Here is a 23,826-nt window from a genome sequence, read left to right as displayed (position 1 = left end):
GCTTCTTGTGATGAATAATTTACTATGTCTGGGGTTCTAACTCTTTTACTTCCAAAAATCCATTTTTAAAATACCTTATTCCATGTTTTGAACCATATTTTCCTAATGGGTAGTGTAATTACTTGAAATAAATATAATAATTTCGGTACCAAAAACATTTTAACTGCTCTAACCCTACCTAGAATAGATAAATTCTTATTATTCCACGACTTTATATTCTTCTTGATCTTTCTCCACGCTTCTTTGTAATTTACATCTGGAATCCTAGCACTATTTTTAATAGTATTTACCCCAAGTATTCAATTTTTTCCCTATTGATATCCATCTTTGTCATTTTTGCAATTTTCTTCTTCTCCTCTTTATTTACATCCCCAATTAAAATTTCAGACTTCTCCAAATTTACTCCCAAACCCGAAGTTCTCTTACACCCTCTAAGGGGTTTGTAAATAATAATAGGATAGCATCTGCATACATGTTTAACTTCATTTCTTCCTTTCCTTCCTTATACCCTTTTATCCTTACTGATTTTCGTATTCTGTCTGCCAAGTACTCCATACCCAATGCAAATAGTAGTGGTGAGAGTGAACATCCTTGTTTAACTCCTCTTTGTATATTGAATTGATCTGGAACCCCCTCATTCACTCTGACCACAGCCTTCCCTTCTCTATACAATTCCCGGATTGCTTCGACAGAGTTCTCTCCTAATCCTACCTCCTGCATAATATTCCATAAGAATTTATGTCTAATTGTGTCGAAGGCCTTATACACATCCAATTTCAAGACCACCAATTTTCCTTTTACCCTGCTTGTTAATAAATGTATTTATTAAAACAAAAAAAAATATTAAAAATTTAAAAATGTAAAAATAAAAAATAAAAAAATAAAAAAATAAAAAATAAAAAAATAAAAAAATATATATTTATTAAATGTATTTATTAAAACACATTTCTTATATGATGGCCTATGTATCTTCCCTTAACAAATCCATATTGATCTTCCTCTATTATTTTAGGTAGTACCTTTTCCAGTCGCCTTGCCAGGATCTTTGTAAATATCTTATAGTCTTGATTTAATAGGCTAATTGGTCTGTATGACCCCACCTCTGTAAGGTCATTTTGTGGTTTTTCAATTACTACTATTTCCGCTAGTTTCCAAGTATCTGGGGCTTTCCCCCCTTCTAAGATATTATTAAATTCTTTTTTCAGTTCTCAGCCCAGGATATCAATTGTTTCTTTATAAAAGTCTGCCGTAATTCCATCTAATCCTGGGGATTTCTTACTTTTAAATGATTTAACTACATTCTCTATTTCTTCCAGAGAAATTTCCTCCTTCAGTCTTAATCTATCACTTTCTTCAATTTTAAACCCTAAACTTTCCCTACTTATATTTTTATTATCTTCTTTATATAAAGATTGATAGAATTCTGCAAATTCTTTCCTGATTTCTCTAGAGCTTTGTGTAAGTATTTTCCTTCTGGTCTTAATGGCCTTCACCCTCTGTTTATCCCTCCTTTTCTTTAAATAGTTTGCCAGTCTCTTATATGATCCTATTGAGGTTCTCTGAAAACCAATTTTTGATCATATTATCTCTCTTCCAACTTTATCCAGCTCATCCAATTCCTGTTTTAACTTTCTCAACTGCTCCTGTCTCCTCCTTAGAAATGTAACCTGTTGCAAGATTTCAATCTCTTTAAGTTTTTCCTGTCTCCCCGAGTACCAATCCTTCTTAATCGCAATCTCTTTCAGGATACAATGTCCTCTTATAACAGCTTTGAAAGCGTCCCATACTACCGGGATCTCGGCTGAACTATTGTTTTCTTTAATATACGAACCAATTTGTTTTCTAATATATTCCCTGTCAATCTCTTTTTAGGTTATTGTACCGCCATCTCCTACTTTTTCCATCCACTTCCAGTCCCAGCTCCACAAATAGTGGAGCATGGTCTGAAATCCATATTCCCATAGTTCTTGCCGTTCTAACACCGATTTCATTCCCTTCTTTAATTAGCACGTAGTCAATATAAGAGAAAGTCTTATGTCTGTTGGAGAAGAAGGTAGGTTTGGTGTTGGGGTTTCCTCTCTCAAAAACATCCTTTAATCCCCATTTAGATAATCTGAAAGTACTATCGTTCTTTATATTCCAGTTAAAGTCTGCCGTAACGATAACTTCCCCTTCAACGTAAAACTGCAGTCTATTCAAGGTTTTCTTTATAATTTTTTTCTGTCTGGTGTTAGTGCTGTATATATTAGCTATTGTAAATATTTTTTTGTGACACTTTAATTTTTAAGAATATAAATCTACCATCATTATCTTTTTTCCGGCTCAGAACCTCTGGCCTAAGATTTGCATTACATAGTATAGCAATGTATTACACTTGTATTACACTTGTAACTGCATTACACTTGTAACTGTTCAAACCGGCCTCGACCGGTACAAACCTGACTTGACCGGTTCAAACCGGCTTGGACCGGCACAAACCAGCCAAGACCGGTTCATACTGACCTAGACTGGTTCAAACCAGCCTCGACCTGTTCCAACCAGTCTGGACCTGTTCCAACTGGCCTAGGCAAGTTGGAACCCACCTGGACATTTTCCAACTGCTTGCTTGAAAGCCCGGAAGGGTTAACACCAGCAGGGGGAGCCCTGCTGATGCACATCAACTGGAACCAATTCATACCTGTTGGGTCCGGTCCACGCCGGTTGGAACCAGCCCAACGCAGTTGCAAAAGGTCCAGGCGGGTTCCAACTTGCACAGACCACTTGGAACTGGCCCAGACTGGTTGGAACAGGTCTAGGCTGGTTTGAACCAGTCCAAGTCGGCTGAAACAGGTCCAAGCTGGTTGGAACCAGTCTAGGCCAGTTTGAACCGGTCTAGGCCGGTTTCTGCGGGTCCAAGCCGGTTTGAACAGTTCCAAGTGGGTTGGAACTGGCCCAGACAGGTTGGATCAGGTCCAGGCCAGTTGGAGCAGGTGCAGGTCATTTGAAACTGGCCCAAGCTGGTTACGACAGGTCCAGGCTGGTTGGAACAGGTCTATGTTTCTTGGAAGCAGCCCAGACCAGTTGGAATCATTTCATACCAGTTGGATCCAGCTCAAGCCAGTTGGAACCACCCAAAACCAGTTGGAAAAAGTGCAGGTGGGCTCCAACTTGCCCAGACCAGTTTGAACTGGCCCAGACTGGTTGGAACTAGCTCAGACTGGTTGGAACAGATCTAGACTGGTTTGAACGAGTCCAAGCTGATTTGTGCTGGTCCAAGCCGGTTTGAACAGGTCTAGGCTGGTTTGAACCGCTCAAATTCCGTTTCAAATGACCTGCACCTGCTCCAACTGGCCTGGATCCGCTCCAACCTGTCTGGGCCAGTTCCAACCCACTTGGAACTGCTCAAACTGGCTTGGGCCATTTCAAACCAGCCTAGACCGTTTCAAACTGGCCTAGACTGGTTCCAACCGGCTTGGACCTGTTTCAACCGCCTTGGACCGGTTCAAACCAGCCTAGACCAGTTCTAAGCAGTCTGAGCCACTTCCAACCAGTCTGGGCCAGTTCAAACTGGTGTGGGCAAGTTGGATCCCACCTGGACATTTCCCAATTGGTTTCAGCTGGTTTAAACCGGCTTGGACCTGTTCCACCCGGCTTGGACCGGTTCAAACCAGCCTAGACCTGTTCAAACCAGTCTGAGCCAGTTCCAAGCAGTCTGGGCCAATTCAAACCGGCCTTGGGAACTTAGAATCCGCCCGGACTTTTTCAAACTGCTTTGGGCTGGTTCCTACTGGCTTGGGCTGGATCCAACCAGTATGAAGGGGTCCCAGCAGGTCTGGGCTGCTTCCAAGTGACACAGAGCTGTTCCAACCGGCCTAGACCTCTTCAAACCGGCCTAGACCAGCTCAAACCGGCTTGGACCGGCACCAACTGGCCTAGTCTGGTTCAAACAGGCGTAGACCAGTTCCAACCGGCTTGGACCGGTTCAAACCAGCCTAGTCCAAGCTAGTCCAAACCAGCTTGGACTGGCACAAACCTGCCTAGACCGGTTCATACTGGCCTAGACTGGTTCCAACTGCCTTGGAAATGTTTCAACTGACTTGGACCAGTTCAAACCAGCGTAGACCTGTTCCAAGCAGTCTGAGCCAGTTCCAACCAGTCTGGGCCAGTTCAAACTGGTCTGGGCAAGTTGGAACCCGCATGGACTTTTCCCAACTGGTTTCCAACCGGTCTGAACCGGTTCCAACAGAATTGATGGTAACAGGGCACCGGGGCACTGAATGTGGACCTTTCACTAGCGCATTACCAAATCAGGTGACTGCATTTGATCGGGAAGAAAGGGAAGCGAATCTCTGAGAATCTGGTAAGTAGCACTTCACAAGGGACATAGCGATGCGGGGGGCGTGTTCAACGGCTTGTAATTCAAGCACTCCACTAGACTGTATGATAGCAAATTTCAAAAGGGCTTTCTCAGGGTACTATGGTGTCAAACTGACCCCAGAGATGTTGAGAACGCATTGTGAGCTGAATTGGCCAAGCCAGGTTGCGTGGCGAGTTCCCGCCTCCCACCAGTAGGAATAAAGACACATGACACCATTATTTTAAGGTTAATGGGCTAAAATTGGCCGCAACTTTATCGGTTACAGGTGATGAGCAGTATCCAACTATCTGGCTTCGGCCTGCTTGCTTGAAGACCCGGAAGGGTTAACACCAGCAGGGGGAGCCCTGCTGATGCACAACAACTAGGCACTCCCCCGGGGTCACCACTCGGGGGCGTACCTTGGGCCCTGGCCTCCATAGGCTTCGGACAGGGCCACGCCCCCCAGAATCCTTTACCGGCTGAGACCAGCAAAAACCAACCTTGACCGATTCGAACCAGCTTGGGCCGGCACAAATCGGCATTGACCGGTTCAAATCAGCATAGACCTGTTGCAACCAGTCTGAGCTACTTCCAAATTCTAACCAGCTTGGGCAAGTTTCAAATGACCTGCACCTGCTCCAACTGGCGTGGAGCTGCTTGAAGCTGTCTGGAACTGTTCAAACTGGTTTGGGCTGGCTCAAACCAGCCTAGACCTGTTCAAAGCGGCTTGGACCGGCATAAACTGGCTAAGACTGGTTCAAAATGGCTTGGACCAGCACAAACCACCTTGGACCTGCACAAACTGGTATAGACTGGTTCAAACCAGTTTGGACTGGCACAAACAAACCTCGACCAGTTCAAGCCAGCCTTGGCCGGTTCAAACCCACTTGGACAAGCACAAAGCGGCCTAGACCAGTTCAAAGTGGCCTAGACATGCTCAAACCGGTCTAGACCGGTTCAAACCGGTTTGGACCTGCCAAACTGGCTTAAACCAGCACAAACCGCCCTAGATCGGTTGAAACAGGCCTAGGCCAGTTCAAACCAGTTTCGACTGGTTCAAACCAGCCTAGACCTGTTGCAACCAGTATGAGCTATTTCCAACCAGTCTAGGCCAGTTTAAACTGGTCTGGGCAAGTTGGAACCAGCCTGGACCTTTTCCAACTGGTTTGGGCTGGTTCCAACCGGCTTTGGCGGGACCCAACTTGTATGAACTGGTTCCGACTGGTCTGGACTGGTTCCAAGCCACATAGTCCTCTTTGAACCGGCCTGGACCTTTTCTAACCAGCTTGGGCCAGATTCAAATGACCTGCACCTGCTCCAACTGGCCTGGACCTGATCCAACCTGTCTGCGCCATTTCCAACCCACTTGGAACTGCTCAAACTGGCTTAGGCCGGTTCAAACTGGCTTGGACCAGCACAAACCGCCCTAGACCGTTTCAAACCGGCATAGACCAGTTCAAACCAGCTTGCACCAGCTTGGACTGGTTCCAATCGGTCTCAACAGCTTCCAACCGGCCTAGACCTGTTCTAACCAGCTTGGGCCAGTTTCAAATGACCTGCACCTGCTCCAACTGGCCTGGATCTGCTCCAACCTGTCTGGGCCGATTCCAACCCACTTGGAACTGCTCAAACTGGCTTGGGCCATTTCAAACCGGCCTATACCAGTTGAAACTGGACAAGACAGGTTCAAACCGGCCTCAATCGGTTTAAACTGGTTTGGACTGGTTCAAGCTGGTCTCAACAGGTTTGAACCGGCTTGGACCGGTTCCAACCAGCCTGGACCTGTTCTAAAAATCTTGGGCCAGTTTCAAATGACCCGCACCTGCTCCAACTAGCCTGGACCTGCTTGAAGCTGTCTGGAACTGTTCAAACAGGCTTGGTCCGGGACAAACTAGCCTGTTTAAACCAGCTTGGACTAGCACAAACTGGCCTACACCGGTTCAAACTGGCCTAGACATGTTCAAACCAGTCTGAGCCAGTTCCAAGCAGTCTGGGCCAAAGCAAACCAGTCTGAACAGGTTCCAACCGGCTTGGACCGGTTCAAACCAACCTAGATCGGTTCCAACCAGTTTGGACCAGTTCAAACTGGTCTGGGCAAGTTGGTACCCGTTGGGAACTTTGCCAACTGGTTTGTGCTGGTTCCAACCAGCTTGGACTGGATCCAACTTGTATGAACTTGTTCCAACTGGGCTGGGCTGGTTCCAAGCGGCATAGACCTGTTCCAACAGTCCTGGACATTGTGAGCTGAATTGGCCAAGCCAGGTTGTGTGGCGAGTTCCCGCCTCCCACCAGTAGGAATAGAGACACATGACACCATTATTTCAAGGTTAATGGGCTAAAATTGGCCGCAACTTTATTGGTTACAGGTGATGAGCAGTATTGGCTTAGGCATTCGTCTTATCCGACTATCTGGCTTCGGCCTGCTTGCTTGAAGACCCGGAAGGGTTAACACCAGCAGGGGGAGCCCTGCTGATGCACAACAACTAGGCACTCCCCCGGGGTCAACCCCTCGGGGGCGTGCCTTGGGCCCTGGCCTCCATAGGCTTCGGACAGGGCCACGCCCCCCGGAATCCTTTACCGGCTGAGACTAGCAAAAACCAGCCTAGACCGATCGAACCAGCTTGGGCCGGCACAAATCGGCATTGACCGGTTCAAATCAGCCTAGACCTGTTGCAACCAGTCTGAGCTACTTCCAAATTCTAACCAGCTTGGGCAAGTTTCAAATGACCTGCACCTGCTCCAACTGGCGTGGAGCTGCTTGAAGCTGTCTGGAACTGTTCAAACTGGTTTGGGCTGGCTCAAACCAGCCTAGACCTGTTCAAAGCGGCTTGGACCGGCACAAACTGGCCTAGACCGGTTCAAACCCGTTTGGACTGGCACAAACCAACCTCGACCAGTTCAAGCCAGCCTTGGCCGGTTCAAACCCACTTGGACAAGCACAAAGCGGCCTAGACCAGTTCAAAGTGGCCTAGACATGCTCAAACCGCCCTAGATCGGTTGAAACAGGCCTAGACCAGTTCAAACCAGTTTCGACTGGCACAAACCAGCCTTGACTAGTTCATACGGCTTCGACCGGTTCAAACCAGCCTAGACCTGTTGCAACCAGTATGTGCTGATCCCGGGGCGGAAGGTTACCGTTGGCGTAGTCAAAGTCCGGTCCTGGGTCACTAGCCTGGAACAAGTCCACAAGGAGCCGGGCGAGGTCCGAAGCAGGAAGCCGGGCGGGGACAGGAGCACTGGGGAGTCAGGTCTGGGTCCGGGCTGGAACAGGTACTCAACAACGACGTTGCTCCCACAACCTGGGCCCGGGCCGACTGGCCTTTATCTGTTCTGAGGCCAGGGGCGGTCCCGGCCCCAGGAGACTCGCCTCTCTTGGCCTTAAGGTGAGCACTCCTCCTGGGAGAAACCAGTTCCCTTCGCCTCTCTGCCCTGAGCCTCTGCAGTTCAGGAGAGGCAAAAGGGTTACTGGGCCCAGGGGGGGACTCACCTGCAGGCACTGAGTCCTCAACCACCTCTGGAGCCAGAGTGGAACCACCTGGGGCCTGCTCCTGAGGATCCGGCACAGGTGCAGATGCTTCAGAATCAAGGCCCTGCCCCAGTTCAGCCAGCCCTGGAGGCGGGGACTCCTGTGCTGGCTGGGATTGCTCTGGTTCAGCCTCTGAATCGGAATCCCAGACCATCACACAGTATGAGCTATTTCCAACCAGTCTAGGCCAGTTTAAACTGGTCTGGGCAAGTTGGAACCAGCCTGGACCTTTTCCAACTGGTTTGGGCTGGTTCCAACCGGCTTGGGTGGGACCCAACTTGTATGAACTGGTTCCGACTGGTCTGGAGTGGTTCCAAGCCACATAGTCCTCTTTGAACCAGCCTGGACCTTTTCTAACCAGCTTGGGCCAGTTTCAAATGACCTGCACCTGCTCCAACTGGCCTGGACCTGATCCAACCTGTCTGGGCCATTTCCAACCCACTTGGAACTGCTCAAACTGGCTTAGGCCGGTTCAAACTGGCTTGGACCAGCACAAACCGCCCTAGACCGTTTCAAACCGGCCTAGACCAGTTCAAACCAGCTTGCACCAGCTTGGACTGGTTCCAATCGGTCTCAACAGCTTCCAACCGGCCTAGACCTGTTCTAACCAGCTTGGGCCAGATTCAAATGACCTGCACCTGCTCCAACTGGCCTGGATCTGCTCCAACCTGTCTGGGCCAGTTCCAACCCACTTGGAACTGCTCAAACTGGCTTGGGCCATTTCAAACCGGCCTATACCAGTTGAAACTGGACAAGACAGGTTCAAACCGGCCTCAATCGGTTTAAACTGGTTTGGACTGGTTCAAGCTGGTCTCAACAGGTTTGAACCGGCTTGGACCGGTTCCAACCAGCCTGGAACTGTTCTAAAAATCTTGGGGCAGTTTCAAATGACCCGCACCTGCTCCAACTAGCCTGGACCTGCTTGAAGCTGTCTGGAACTGTTCAAACAGGCTTGGTCCGGGACAAACTAGCCTGTTCAAACCAGCTTGGACCAGCACAAACTGGCCCACACCGGTTCAAACCGGCCTAGACATGTTCAAACCAGTCTGAGCCAGTTCCAAGCAGTCTGGGCCAAAGCAAACCAGTCTGAACAGGTTCCAACCGGCTTGGACCCGTTCAAACCAACCTAGATCGGTTCCAACCAGTCTGGACCAGTTCAAACTGGTCTGAGCAAGTTGGTACCCACCGGGAATTTTTACAACTGGTTTGTGCTGGTTCCAACCAGCTTGGACTGGATCCAACTGGTATGAACTTGTTCCAACTGGGCTGGGATGGTTCCAAGCGACATAGACCTGTTCCAACCAGCCTGGACCCAATCTAACCAGCTTGGGCCAGTTTCAAATGACATCCACCTTTTTCAACCGGTTCAAACCAGCCTAGACCTGTTCCAAGCAGTCTGAGCCAGTTCCAACCAGTGTGGGCAAGTTGGAACCCACATGGACTTTTCCCAACTGGTTTCAGCTGGTTCAAACCAGTCTGAACCAGTTCCAACAGAATTGATGGTAACAGGGCGCCGGGGAACTGAATGTGGACCTTTCAGTACCGCATTTCCAAATCAGGCAATGACATTTTGATCGGGAACAAAGGGAAGCGAATCTCTGAGAATCTGGTGAGTAGCACTTCACAAGGGACATAGCGATGTGGGGGGCGTGTTCAACGGCTTGTAATTCAAGCACTCCACTAGGCTGTATGATAGCAAATTTCAAAAGGGCTTTCTCAGGGGACTATGGTGTCAAACTGACCCCAGAGACTTTGAGAACGCATTGTGAGCTGAATTGGCCAAGCCAGGTTGCATGGCGAGTTCCCGCCCCCCACCAGTAGGAATAAAGACACATGACACCGTTATTTTAAGGTTAATGGGCTAAAATTGCCCACAACTTTATTGGTTACAGGTGATGAGATTGGCTTAGGCATTCGTCTTATCCGACTATCTGGCTTCGGCCTGCTTGCTTGAAGACCCGGAAGGGTTAACACCAGCAGGGGGAGCCCTGCTGATGCACATCAACTAGGCACTCCCCCGGGGTCACCACTCGGGGGCGTGCCTTGGGCCCTGGCCTCCATAGGCTTCAGACAGGGCCACGCCCCCCGGAATCCTTTACCGGCTGAGACCAGCAAAAACCAGCCTAGACCGATTCGAACCAGCTTGGACCGGCACAAATCAGCATTGACCGGTTCAAATCAGCCTAGACCTGTTGCAACCAGTCTGAGCTACTTCCAAATTCTAACCAGCTTGGGCAGGTTTCAAATGACCTGCATCTGCTCCAACTGGCATGGAGCTGCTCGAAGCTGTCTGGAACTGTTCAAACAGGCTTGGTCCAGGACAAACTAGCCTGTTCAAACCAGCTTGGACTAGCACAAACTGGCCTACACCAGTTCAAACAGGCCTAGACATGTTCAAACCAGTCTGAGCCAGTTCCAAGCAGTCTGGGCCAAAGCAAACCAGTCTGAACAGGTTCCAACCGGCTTGGACCCGTTCAAACCAACCTAGATCAACTAGGTGTCAGTATATGGAAACATCACCGCTGTAGACAGCCAGATTGTTGACACCACATGATGCGCTTATCTGTGGGAAAGAAGATTTTCCCAGGACGTTCACAGGCTGGATAAGTCTTTGTGAAGAGTGTAACTTGAAACCTTCTGTCTGCACATGTTCAGGAAGTTTGTCAGACTTGCTGGAAGAACTGAACTGAAAGGACGTGTTTTTCTCTAGTGCTGTAATGTCAGAAATAAACATCATGTAAATAGATTTCTGACTTATTTTCTTTCCCCTGCGGAAGCAGGAGGGAGGGGTTGTGCATTCTGCCCATGCTTGGGAAAATGTCGCCTATCAAAATCTCCCTGGTCTGTCTGGAGGTTACCGGTAAGCAAGCTCCGAGGACAGTGAGAGGGGCCAGCCTCTATGGAGGGGGCTTGCAAACCAACAATTGGTAGCAGAGCCCGATGGTTGCAACAACAAGACGGCTGAGCACCATGTTGGAGATGTTTTTTTGCTGATAAGCAGCAATCCACGGACCTCTGCAATGCTGATTTATGGCTGGATGGTGAACGCGAATTGAAAAGTCTTCGGTTCCCTGAGAAAAAAAGGCTCCTGTTTTGGATAAAACACAGCGGAGAGGCCGCATACTTCGCATTCCAGAGCTGATAAGAAGTTCCGTTGCTATGCGACAAGTCGTGAGTACTTTTTGAGCTAAATTTATGAACTGGTTAGTTTAAAAAGCATAGAGAGAAAAGAAGCTTCAAAAACGAAAGCAAGGCTGGGTGTTTTTCAGCGACGCTTGTTGTAAACAAACTGTTGGAAAGGGGACTTTCCAAGAAGAGCGCAGCTTGCTGATGGCTGTTGGATTGCAGCGAAGGCTTATTGTTTACAGATTCTCTGTGGAAGGGAAATTTCCAGGCAGCTGGGCTGACTGCCAAGTGCAAGCAGCTTGTAAACAGACTATTGGATTTCCCAGTTTGTAGCTGAAGCTGCAGCTTGGGATTAAAGATGGCTCTGTTCTCGCAGAAACTGAATAGCCAAAACTGGCTAGAATGGTAATTTGCAATGGAATTTTTGCTGGTGGGAGAGCAATTATGGGACTTAGTACAAACTCCACAACCTGTTGCTGTACAAGCACAGGGAAAGAAGGCTGCACTTCAAAGTGAATTGAAGCAGCGTGTCCTGAGAATTTTGGCGGAAAATGTGGACGCTTATCTTGAGCCAGTCCTAAAGGGTGCAGAAGAACCAAGGGTCGCTTGGGAGTCACTCCGCAAAGCTTGTGAAGCTGGGGTGGGAAGCAAGGACCGAGAGTTGGTTGCACCAAAGGGGGAGAGCCAAGATGAAGCTAGCCAAATTTTTGAGAGCTCATCGAAAGCTGGGAGGAGCTTTGAGCCACAACAAGGAAGTGAAGGGACTCTTGCTGCTGTTGCTGATGATGATCCTAGCACTGCTGCAATGGCTGTTGCTGATGGGGGGAGTGAAGCTCAGAAATCAAGCACCCCCACTAATATTGCTACAGAGGAGAAAGCTGTAGCTCAGAATGCTGTTCGTCAGGAGACACCACATCAGGAGAAAGGAGCTAGAGGGAGCTCTGTAAAGCCTCAGACTTCAAGCAAAGGTCGTACCCAGTCCCAGGCAAAACCAGATATGGCTTTGATGTCACTAAAAGCCACATCATCCGTGGAGAACTCGTTCATTGTAGACACAGGATGCACGCAACACATGGCGTCACGCCGGGAACTGTTTTCTACGTTCGAGAAGCAACGCTTCACTGTGAAACTGGCCAATGGTCAGGAAATGGAAGCAACCGGGATCGGAACTGTATATCTAGAAAGCCTGAACTTGACAATAAACAATGTTTATTTTGTTCCAGGTTTAAAGTACAATCTGTTGAGTGTATCTCAGATCACTAAGAAGAAACTGGTGTTGTCATAGGATGAGGAAAGCTGCAAAATCTACAAAGATGGAGAGCTGTATCTTTCTGCCAGAGAGAAAGATGGACTGTATCTGTTGACATTTGATGAAAGTGATTATAAAATGTGCACAGCATGTGAATCTAAAATGCTTTCTCTTGCAGGTATCTCGAAAGAAGACACGAGAGGAAAGGCAACAAAGATTAACAGTGTTTTTCAGCGAGTGTATGTTGATGTAATTGGTCCTTTAGCACCTTCTAGAGGCAATGCAAAATACTATCTTGTATTTGTTGATCCTTTTTCTCAATATGTATGGATTTACATATTGAGATCTCCCAGAGAAACCTTAGAAAGGTTTAAGGAGTTTTGTGATAAGGTTAAGAATATTCATGATGCTAATATTGATTTTCTTTTCACAGATGAGAAGCCAATTTTTCTTTCACAGGATTTTCAGGATTTCCTGGAGAAGCAAGGGATAGAGCACAAGGTTGCTGTCTCAGAGGCTGCATGGAACAAAACTGTTTGTGTAAAAGTGAACAAGGAGTTGCAGAATGGCATGAAGGCACAATTGCTGAGTTCACACTTGCCACATGAGTATTGGGCTGAATCTTTATCTTATTTTTGTTACACGTGGGTGAGAAAGGTTTCGAAAGGTATGGAATGTTCTCCTTTTGAGAGGCTGTTCCATAGAAAACCTTTTGTCTCGCATTTTAAGGTTTTTGGATCTCAAATCAGGACGGAAACTCCAGAAGGGGTGAAGAATGCCAGAGGCATTTTTGTGGGTTATGAAAAGGGTCTCTACAGAGTAATTTTGTCTGAATCTGGTCAGGTGATTCTCACAAAATTTCTAGAGAGTGCTCCTGGACAGGAGAGAGTAATTTTTCACACATATCCCACTGCTGATGATTCAGATGATGAATTTGATTATTCTGATTATAGTGATACTGAAAGTGACACAGAAAGCTCAGAGAGTTCTGTTGACACAGTCATTGAGAAAGGTTCACACACAAAAGCTAGATCTTCACAGGTTAAGGATGAACCACTGTTTACTATTGGAACTGGTTCTTTGAAAAGTCCTGAGACTGAACCAGTCAGCAAAGAGGATCAGCACCTCATACGCAGGTCTGAGAGAATCACAAAGGGCGTACCACCCAAGAGGTATTCTCAAGAGTTTGCTAGTTCAGCTGTTGCATGTGTTACTATTGTTGACAACTCAAGACAGGTTGAAGCTGTGTCTAAGTCAGAGACAAAGACACAACAGGGAGTTGCTAAGCATAATACAACATTCCCTAGTCAAGGTAATGCAGAAGCATTCATTCCTTGGAAAACTGACAACCAGAGAGTTACATTGGTGAAACCAGTGGCGGGTAGTTCCAAGGGTGGAACTGAAACAACAGGGGATTGTTACATGTATAACAACTGTTTGTTTTCTTCTCTGGATCAAGCTTTGTCCGCAGCTAATGATGATTCATATGGGGGAGGATGTCAGTATATGGAAACATCACCGCTGCAGACAGCCAGATTGTTGACACCACATGATGCGCTTATCTGTGGGAAAGAAGATTTTCCCAGGACGTTCACAGGCTGGATAAGTCTATGTGAAGAGTGTAACTTGAAACCTTCTGTGTGCGCATGTTCAGGAAGTTTGTCAGACTTGCTGGAATAACTGAACTGAAAGGACGTGTTTTTCTCTAGTGCTGTAATGTCACAAATAAACATCATGTAAATAGATTTCTGACTTATTTTCTTTCCCCTGTGGAAGCAGGAGGGAGGGGTTGTGCATTTTGCCTATGCTTGGGAAAATGTAGCCTATCAAAATCTCCCTGGTCTGTCTGGAAGTCAGCCAGAGGAGGTTACCGGTAAGCAAGCTCCGAGGACAGTGAGAGGGGCCAGCCTCTGTGGAAGGGGCTTGCAAACCAACACTAGGCACTCCCCCGGGGTCACCGCTCGGAGGCGTGCCTTGGGCCCTGGCCTCCATAGGCTTCCAATGGGGCCAAGCCCCCCCCCCGGAATCCTTTACCAAACTACCCTTCAATATCTGGGGGAGGTGATGGCGCTCCCCCCCAATGCCTAACCACCACTGGAGCAAAGCTCACCGCCAATACCCTCAGACCTGCAACCAGTCCCTAATCCCCACAGATATGTCAGCCAACCAAACATTGTTTTCCTCATTGGAAAGATGCACGCCATCTTCGCAGTAGAGGGTCACCTTACTGAACTGGATTTTGGGGTGGTCAATGTCCCCCCCCCCAGCGCTGCCACTCTACGCGCCACTGAGCGTTCCAGGATCTTTCTGGATTTGTTCATAGCAATCAGGCATCAGCAGTCCCTCCAAGTGTGCCTTTCCAACAGTGATGACCAAATTATGACTAAATTTGGGAAAGAAATCCTCAGATCCTCAAAATCATCGAAAATGTTCCACATTAATTCCACGCTCTTCCAGTAGGCCAAATCATTTTCACCCAGCTGAATGACAAGGGCATTGGGTGGGCCTTTCACGGTGGCTCTAGCTTTTACTGCTGGCAGAAATTCCCCCCAACACATTCCATGGCGAGTGATCCAGGAGATTTCAACATTTTTTGGCAGATCCAACCCGCACCCCTGGCCACGGCTGACAGCACGGTTTCTGGCCCAGTGGACGATACTATGGCCTATGATCCAAATGCGCACAACCACGTCACCTAAAAGGAAAAGAGCATAACCAGGAGGGGTCAGGGGTGATGAAAACAGTCATAAAGGCCTCCAAATGTACCCTTTAAAAGCATCTGACTTCCATCGACCCAGATCCTTTATCCTTTCAGCTGGTAGGCCTAAGTGTACCGCTTTAGTGGCTGCCCTGATCCGAAATGAGTGGGCCACAAATGGTCAGGGGTCCCTTTAACTTTACTATCTTAACTTTAGTTTCTTTACCAGCCTATACCTTCCTAATATCTTCTGACTGATTATCTCAACTGTTTGACTGACTCCTCTTAACAAATTCTCTCCCTCTCTCACACCAGACTAGCCCAACCCACAGACTTATCTTCTCTGTCTCTTATAACTCCAGACTGTCTTCTCAACAACTCTAACTCTAACTCTCTCAAAAAACCTCTGCGGAAAAGGCGTTCCACAAAGTTTCATGGAAATTTCTAAAATTATTATTAGACCAGATGGACATGGGAGACCAAATTACAAGAGGGTTAAAAGCAATTTATGAACAACAAGAAGCAAATATAATAATAAATAATGACATGACTGATTCTTTTAAAATACAGAAGGGCACCAGACAAGGGTGCCCACTTTCACCATTATTATTCATTTTGGTTTTGGAAATACTAAATCAAGAAATCAGACTGGATCAAGAAATAAATGGAATATCCCTAGGGGAGAAAATATACAAAATAAGGGCATTTGCAGATGATTTAGTGTTAATGGTGGAAAATCCAAAGGAAAGCATAGCAAAGGCTCTAGAAAAGATGGAAAACTTTGGAAGGGTTTCAGGTTTTGCTTTGAATAAAGAAAAAACGAAACTAATGGTAAAGAACATGGGAGACCAAGAGAAAAAGGAACTGGTAGAAAAATTTGGGTTACAAATTGTTAAAAAGTGAAATATTTAGGAATCCAAATAACAATGAAAAATATAAATTTGTTTGAAGATAATTATAAATAAAAATGGGAAGAAACAAAAAGAGAAATGGAAATTTGGACAAGATTGAATTTAACACTCTGGGGTAGAATTTTGGCTATTAAAATGAATATTTTACCAAAACTCTTGTTCCTTTTTCAAATAATTCCCATACAGTGGTGCCTCGCAAGACGAAATTAAATCGTTCCGTGAGGCTCTTCGTATAGCGGTTTTTTCGTCTTGCGAAGCAAGCCCATTGACAGCTTAGTGGATTAGTGCTATTAGCGGTTTAGCGGCTTTTAGCAGATCAGCTGATAAGCGGCTTAGGAAAAGGGGGGGGAAAGGGGAAAAAACCCGCAGGAACTCGCAAGACATTTTGTCTTGCGAAGCAAGCCCATAGGGAAATTCGTTTTGCGAAGCGCCTCCAAAACGGAAAACCCTTTCATCTAGCGGGTTTTCCGTCTTGCGAGGCGTTCGTCTTGCGGGGCACCACTGTAATAGGTAAAGATGATTGTTTAAAAAAATGGAAAATGGACCTAACAAAGTTTATATGGCAAGGCAAAAAGCCATGGATCAAACGTAAATTATTAACCGACATAAAAGAGCGGGGAGGCTTTGGACTCCCAGACCTGAGACTATATTACGATGCAACATGCTTTAGTTGGACCAGAGACTGGATTAAGTTAGATAATAGTGACATTTTAGACTTGGAGAGATGGAACAACAGATACGGTTGGCATGCCTATCTAATTTACAGCAAAGTGGCCGTACATTAAGAATTTCTCAGTCATGTAATTAGAAATGCATTATACAAGGTCTGGGTGAGACATAGAAGGTTGTTAGAACCAAAAACCCCATGGTGGGTCTCCCCGTTAGAAGTAATATCGGTTAAAAAGACAAATATGATCGGAAGAATGGCAACCCACCAGCAGCTCCTAAAGGAGGAACAGCGCCAATTAAAACTAAGACCATATGAAGAGGTGACCCAATATTGGACCACATGGTTACAATATCACCAAATTGCCCAAATATTCAATCAGGATAAAGCAATAGGATTTGAAAAAGAAGAATCAAAATTTCGAAAAGTATTATTACAAAACTCAAAAAAGAATATATCCAAAATGTATAATTTATTATTAGAATGGGAATGAAAGGATGAAGAAGTAAAAGAAGTTATGACTAAATGGGCATGTGATATATGTAATTCGGCTGGACCAATGGGAGAAATTATGGAAATATGATATTAAATTCACGGCATGTTACACAATCAGAGAAAATTTCATGAAAATGGTGTACCAATGGTACTTAACTACGGGGAAAATTGGCTAAAATTTACAAATTAAAATCAAATACCGTATTTTTTGCTCTATAGGACGCACCGGACAATAGGACGCACCTTCTTTTAGAGGGGGTAGAACAAGAAAAAAAATTCTCTGCCTCTCTGCCCAGCGCCCCTTCAGCAAAGTGGCAGGAGGCGCTGTGCAGAGAGGGGGAGAATTTCCCCCCTCTTGTTTCCCCCCTATAAAACAAGGTGCCGTTTAAGGTGCGTTCAGTCACCGTCATGCGGCTACCTTGGAAGCCTGGAGAGCGAGAGGGTCGCTCTCCAGGCTTCAGGTTCCTTTCGACCTGCTCTTTGGGGCTGGCAGGGGGAAGCCCACCACCAGCCCCAAAGAGCAGGTCGGGGAGCAGCGGAAAGGCGCAGCGGAGAGGCTGCTGCCATAGCCGCGCGTCACCTCTCCAGCTAGGAGAGGGTCGCGGGGCTATGGCTTCTTCGCTCCATAGGACGCACACACATTTCCCCTTCATTTCATTTCCCAGTAAGCTTTAACCTTACTACAAAGCCACCACATATGATAAAAAGAACCTTCTCTCTCTTTACATTTCCAACACATGTTTGATTTAGATTTATACATTTTTGCCAGTTTACTTGGTGTTAGATACCAATGATATATCATTTTCATATCATTTTCTCTTAAACCGTGTTGTTGTTTAGTTGTTTAGTCGTGTCCAACTCTTCGTGAACCCATGAGCTAGAACACGCCAGGCACTCCTGTCTTCCACTGCCTCCCGCAGTTTGGCCAAACTCATGCTGGTAGCTTCGAGAACACTGTCCAACCATCTTGTCCTCTGTCGTCCCCTTCTCCTTGTGCCCTCCATCTTTCCCAACATCAGGGTCTTTTCCAGGGAGTCTTCTCTTCTCATGAGGTGGCCAAATTCTTGGAGCCTCAGCTTCAGGATCTGTCCTTCCAGTGAGCACTCAGAGCTGATTTCCTTAAGAATCTTCTTGCAGTCCATGGGACTCTCAAGAGTCTCCTCCGGCACCATAATTCAAAAGCATCAATTCTTCAGCGAACAGCCTACTTTATGGTCCAGCTCTCACTTCCATATATCACTACTGGGAAAACCATAGCTTTAACTATACGGACCTTTGTTGGCAAGGTGATGTCTCTGCTTTTTAGGATGCTGTCTAGGTTTGTCATTGCTTTTCTCCCAAGAAGCAGGCATCTTTTAATTTCATGACTGCTGTCACCATCATAAACCATAACATGCTGTAAATTTTATATCTGTATTCCACAATCGCTCCCATGCTTCCATGTCTATATTATGACCGATATCTATTGCCCAGTGTGAATGATGATGCACTCCTAAGGCTTTCCCCCAACATCTTTGGATGAACCCCCCCCCCCCGATCAACCTCCCTCAGAAACAGGAGCTTTCACTTATTCATAGCAGAGAGTGCCTTCTCTGAGCCACTACTTTAAAGGGAGCCTTGTGCTCAGCTGTCTGTCCCCAAACTGCTGTGGAAATGTATTATTCAGTCACTCTGTCTGTCTGTCTGTGCAGAGGACTCCTCGCAAGCTTGTTCTGAAATATTCCTTCTTCAGACACCCTGTTTCAGCTTCCTGCAGTTTTGTTGGTAGCACTGACAAAAGGAGTCATCTTGTTTCATGCAGACCAAACTCTGAGCAGGTTTCAGGCTATGCATAGGGTGCTGGTCCTTTGGAACGAAGCTCACTGTGGGCTCTTTAGGATATATGGTTTTGTTTTCTCACAGAAATACAGTCTGAGCAGAGGATGTGAAATATGCTCAGAGTCAAGAGTGGATTTCATGCTCTTTATTCAGCTCATAGTGGTGAGGAAGAATGGAATTTCCCCCAGAATGTCTGCCTTATGTACATTATTTACACAATGGGCCCCACGTGATTGGCTAATTCCAGGATTCTCCTGTAGGCCAATCAGGTTGCAGATTCCCTTCCACCTGGAGCTGGATTGGGTGGCTCCTGTGGACCAATCAGACGGCTGCATTCTGGATCCTATTGTTCTAGGACCAATCAAACTGCTGCATTCTTAATCCTATTGTTCTAGGACCAATCAGACTGCTGCCTTTTGGATCCTATTCAACTCAGTACATAACAGGATGGAAGGGCTCACAGCAGTAACATTCCAGCAGATCTTGCTTGCCCAGTATAGGTTCCTAGGAGGACTCCAAAACCATGGCTTGGGGTCCAGCACAGAGCAGGAAAAGACTCTGTGTCTCTTCCCAGCTAAGACCTCCAGACTCTGGCAAAAGGCTGTTCTTCTTGTTCTTCTTTACACCTCTAGGATGATGCAGAATTTGGCAAAGGGAGGAGATGGGCAAGGCCCACCCGGTGGTTTGTATGGCAACAGCACACCTGTTCTTTGCCAACTCCCTGTGGGTCCAAATGTGGGTGCTTGCAGGCCCAGCTATAACAATATTTTCACTATCTTTCAGACAGACAGAGGTGTGGGCTGCCTTCTTCAGAAAAGAATACATATGACAGACCCCTCTGCCCAGAGAGATGCATTGATAAAATGGGGACAATTTGATCCCCCGTACTGGCGTCATCTGGGGGAGGGCTGGGGGCCTGGGCCCCCACAAAATTTCCCCTGTGGGTGCTCGGCCATCCCGTTGCGCATGGACACAGGATCCCAAATGTGGCTGCATCATGTAATCTACCCTGAGCTGCTGGGTGAATAGCCACCTTATCCAGGAGACGAATACATATTAGGGTTGGCAGCCCCACCTTTCTGGAAGGGTGGTGTTATAAGAGAAGAAAAACCTGCTCCTTTCCCCCTTATGGGGTATCCAAGAGCCAATATAGAGTCCTTTTGTAGGTTCCCTATTGGTAGGAGAAAATAACAGAGGCCAACCAGAGAATATTGAGAAGCAAAGCAGCTAGTAAGCCTGATCTTTATTAAAGTGTTGCAACAGGGTCCCCCGCTCACTCCACGCAGGGAGGGAGGAGAGGAACCCAGAACATTGGTGTGCAAGCTCTTATATAGACTTTTGAAAACTCTGTAGTGCAACTGGTTGTGCTCTTTTATCTCTGGTCGGGGACAGAGGGTGGCACTAGGGAGGGAAATGTCGTCACGCCACTCCTTGGTGTGTGGAGTGCCGCAGGGCGCAATTCTCTCCCCGATGCTTTTTAACATCTTTATGCGCCCCCTTGCCCAGATTATCCGGAGCTTTGGGCTGGGCTGTCACCAATATGCTGATGACACTCAGCTCTATCTGCTGATGGATGGCCACACCGACTCGACCCCGAACACACTGACCAGATGCTTGGAAGCTGTGGCTGGATGGTTTCGTGGGAGCCGATTGAAACTAATTAGTGCCATTGCCTTCCGTTAAGAGTTTGGGTGTAATCCTTGACGCCTCCCTTTCCATGGAGGCGCAGGTTACAGCAACAGCCAAGGCGACATTTTTCCACCTTCGTCGCATCAAGCAGTTGGTTCCTTACCTTTCCCGCCCTGACTTGGCCACAGTGATCCATGCGACGGTCATCTCCAGGCTTGACTACTGTAATTCGCTCTACGCGGGGCTGCCCTTGAAGCTGTCCCAGAAACTCCAGCGGGTGCAGAATGCTGCAGCGAGGCTCCTCACGGGGTCTCTGCCATGGGAGCATATTCACCCAGTGCTTTTCAAGCTGCACTGGCTCCCGGTGGAGTACAGGGTCAGATTTAAGGTGCTGCTTTTGACCTTTAAAGCCCTTCACGGCCTAGGACCCTCGTACCTACGGGACCGCCTCTCCTGGTATGCCCCACGGAGAGCCTCAAGGTCCATAAATAACAACACCCTAGTGGTCCCGGGCCCTAAGGAAGTTAGATTGGCTTCGACCAGAGCCAGGGCCTTTTCAACTCTGGTGGAACGCTCTGTCTCATGAGACCAGGGCCCTGCAGGATCGGATTTCTTTCCGCAGGGCCTGTAAGACAGAGTTGTTCCGCCTGGCCTTTGGCTTGGAGCCAATTTGATTCCCTCCCTCCCTCTCTCTCTTTTTTTCTTTTTCCTTCTTTTCCTTCTCCTCCTGCGATGGGCTACATTTTAATATTTTAATGTTCCATTATTTTAATGTCGTATTTTATTTTTGTTTTTAAGTTTGTAATCATTCATCTTGTTTTTATTATTGCTTGTAAGCTGCTCTGAGCCTGGCCTTGGCTGGGGAGGGCGGGGTATAAATAAATTATCATTATTATTATTATTATTATTATTATTCTATGATGTCACAGTAGGGGGCTTGCAGGCGCTGGGCAACCGAAGTTGGCATGAGTGTTACACAAATCTTAAAGTGCACACATAGCAGGCACGCACCCTAGAAAAAAAACAATCCTATATTCCCTGAAAAAAAAGACACTTTGAGTTCACAGAGCAATCCTGAAGCCCTCTTAATGACCCCAGATATTTACTCTGCAGTTGAAGGAAAAACCTTTCCCAATAGTTCTTTTCACTTACAAATCCTTCACATAAATAGGGGTAGATCTGTGACAATGGGTTCAAGAACTGAGGTATTTACCATTTCAAGGGAAAGGCTCAGACTGGTCAGGAAAGGGCAACCAGCAAACATTGCCAGGTATCATGACAAGAGACAAGCCAGGAGACAAGACTGCCTCTTTCTGTGATGCATGTCTGATGCTTGTTGGGTGGGCAGTGGTTTTCAAGCAGGGTGCTGTGGCACCCTTTGGTGCCTTGAATGGTCAAGGGTGCTTGGTCAAGGGTGCTGGGAGCAACACTGGCCTCTGTCCCTCTTTCTCCCCCCATGCCTTCTTGCATCTCTGCCTCCAAAGGTTTGCACAGCTGTTTGTTCCAGCACCCCTGGCTACAAGCTCCCCAGGCGAACGGTGCCTCTGGAGCTGGCAAGGGGGTACTTCCCTGTGGGGCAGCGTGAGGTGGCACCTCTCTTTAGGGAAGGGGCAGCAGCTGTGGCTGTCCAGAGGACTCCTAAGGAGAGGGGAGAGGAGAAGAGGGGACACTCCACAAGGGAAGGAGTCAGAAAAAGGACAAGAGGCTGCCAGCTCTGCTGGCAAGGGGTGGCATAGCTGGGCTCCTGAGCCTCATAGAAAGAATGTAGTTGGTCAAGGGAGCCGTGGACTCAAAAAAGTCAAAAACCTCTGGGGCTAAGGGAAACCCAGCCAGATTGAAGGGGGGGGTATAAAAAAATAAATTATTATTATTATCAAGTCTTTAAAAGTTGTTATACACACTTGTCTTGGCTCCTCACCTCCATGCAACATGTAAGGTGAGAAACTCTGTCACAACAGTAAAATTAAGATCTGCCTTGCTTTGACTGGTTCCTGCCACTGCTCATTTTTCTCTGACCCATCATGGATTTAGCCCCAACCCCAAGAAACTAGTAAGTGAAGGAGGTGGGTCACGGAAATTGAAGCGTACGCTTTCTGCATACGACACAGCCACTGCCAAGCAGCTCCATCTCATCTGCCCCCAACCCCATACCTAAAATAGACCGGGCTCACTGAGTCCTTCCCAGCAATAGAATTAGCCGTTCTGGAAGATTCCTAAAATGTTATTAATCCAGAGTTCAGAGTTAAGAATTCAAAGGCCCCGAATATAAAATAAACGTTCATAAATGTACACGGCAAACACATAAGTAAGTACAGGGGAGCAATCCTGTCAGCTTCTTTAGGAGACAACAAGAGTCTGCAGGATACAAATAATAGAAAAAGTATTAAACTGTACATTTCAAAGACTATATATCACCCTAGCGTTGCATGGCATTAACATTGTTCTAACCACTAGGCCACACGGCCTCTCCTAGAACCTTGGCACTGAGGCCGGGAATTCCATCTTCTCAACTGCTGTTGCCTAGCAACGGAGCTTGTGACCATTTGAGGTTCCTCAGCATCTCGAGGTTGGAGGAGGTGGCCTAAGGATGGCTTCCCGAAGACTCCTGGAGGTAAGTGTAGGTTGCCATGGCCAGGGGACTTCACTCTGGAACCTACTTGTATGAACTTTATTAGCTCTATGAGCTCTGGCCCAATGGTTGCCAGTGGTTTGATTCGAATTAATTTTATAATGAATGATTTTAGAGCGTTGTGTTGTACTGTTTTATTGTTGTTAGGGAGGGTGGGATAGAAATAAAAATTATTATTATTATTGTTATTATTATGGTCACAGACCAGGATAAAAAAAGAAAGAGCATATAAATAAAGTAGCAGTTAGGATTATTTTTTTAAAAACCGATAATTGTTAGAGCAAATGAGGACCAAGAAACAGGCATAGGATAAAACATCTGAATAAAATACAAGATTAAACACGGATAATGGATGGATAAAAACTGATAATTAAAACAGATAAGAACTAAAAAAAAACAAAGACAGTTAAAACAACTGTAAGAGCATAAGAACTTAAAAACTCACAGTTAAAACAACTATAAGAGGCTGCAGAGTAGAAGCCTCTGAAATAGAGGACCCTCACAACATTAGAAACTGCTGCGCAAATATGGTTAAAACAGACAATTGAAACAATGTACAACAATAAATTGAGAAATAATTTGTTGTAGTAAAGGGGCTCCGGCCACTCGCCCCTCCCTCACCTGCCCTTACCCTCCAGCTGGGTCAGGTTTCTGGAACGGAGGCCGGCGGCCATTTACTTTTTGACAAAACAAAACGCAACAGAAATGGTAATGCTGCCACCACTCCGTCTCAGGGTACCAG

At 46.7% G+C, this 23,826-nt stretch overlaps 1 long non-coding RNA gene across 1 annotated transcript in view; it reads left to right on the top strand.

Moving 5' to 3' along the window:
* The first annotated feature begins 14,972 nt into the window (after nt 1-14,972).
* The window catches only part of LOC309346414, a 106,272-nt gene continuing 97,418 nt past the window's right edge, over nt 14,973-23,826 (top strand). Inside the window, exons 1-2 of the long non-coding RNA XR_014158627.1 lie at nt 14,973-15,078; nt 17,606-17,834. This is a non-coding gene — a long non-coding RNA (uncharacterized lncRNA). The remainder of the gene's footprint in view (nt 15,079-17,605; nt 17,835-23,826) is intronic.

This window comes from Podarcis erhardii (assembly GCF_964252035.2).
Source record: "Podarcis erhardii genome assembly, chromosome: 7".
Classification (NCBI taxonomy): Eukaryota; Metazoa; Chordata; class Lepidosauria; order Squamata; family Lacertidae; genus Podarcis; species Podarcis erhardii.
The sequence above is the reverse complement of the archived record's forward strand: the minus strand, read 5'-3'. Positions and strand labels throughout refer to the sequence as shown.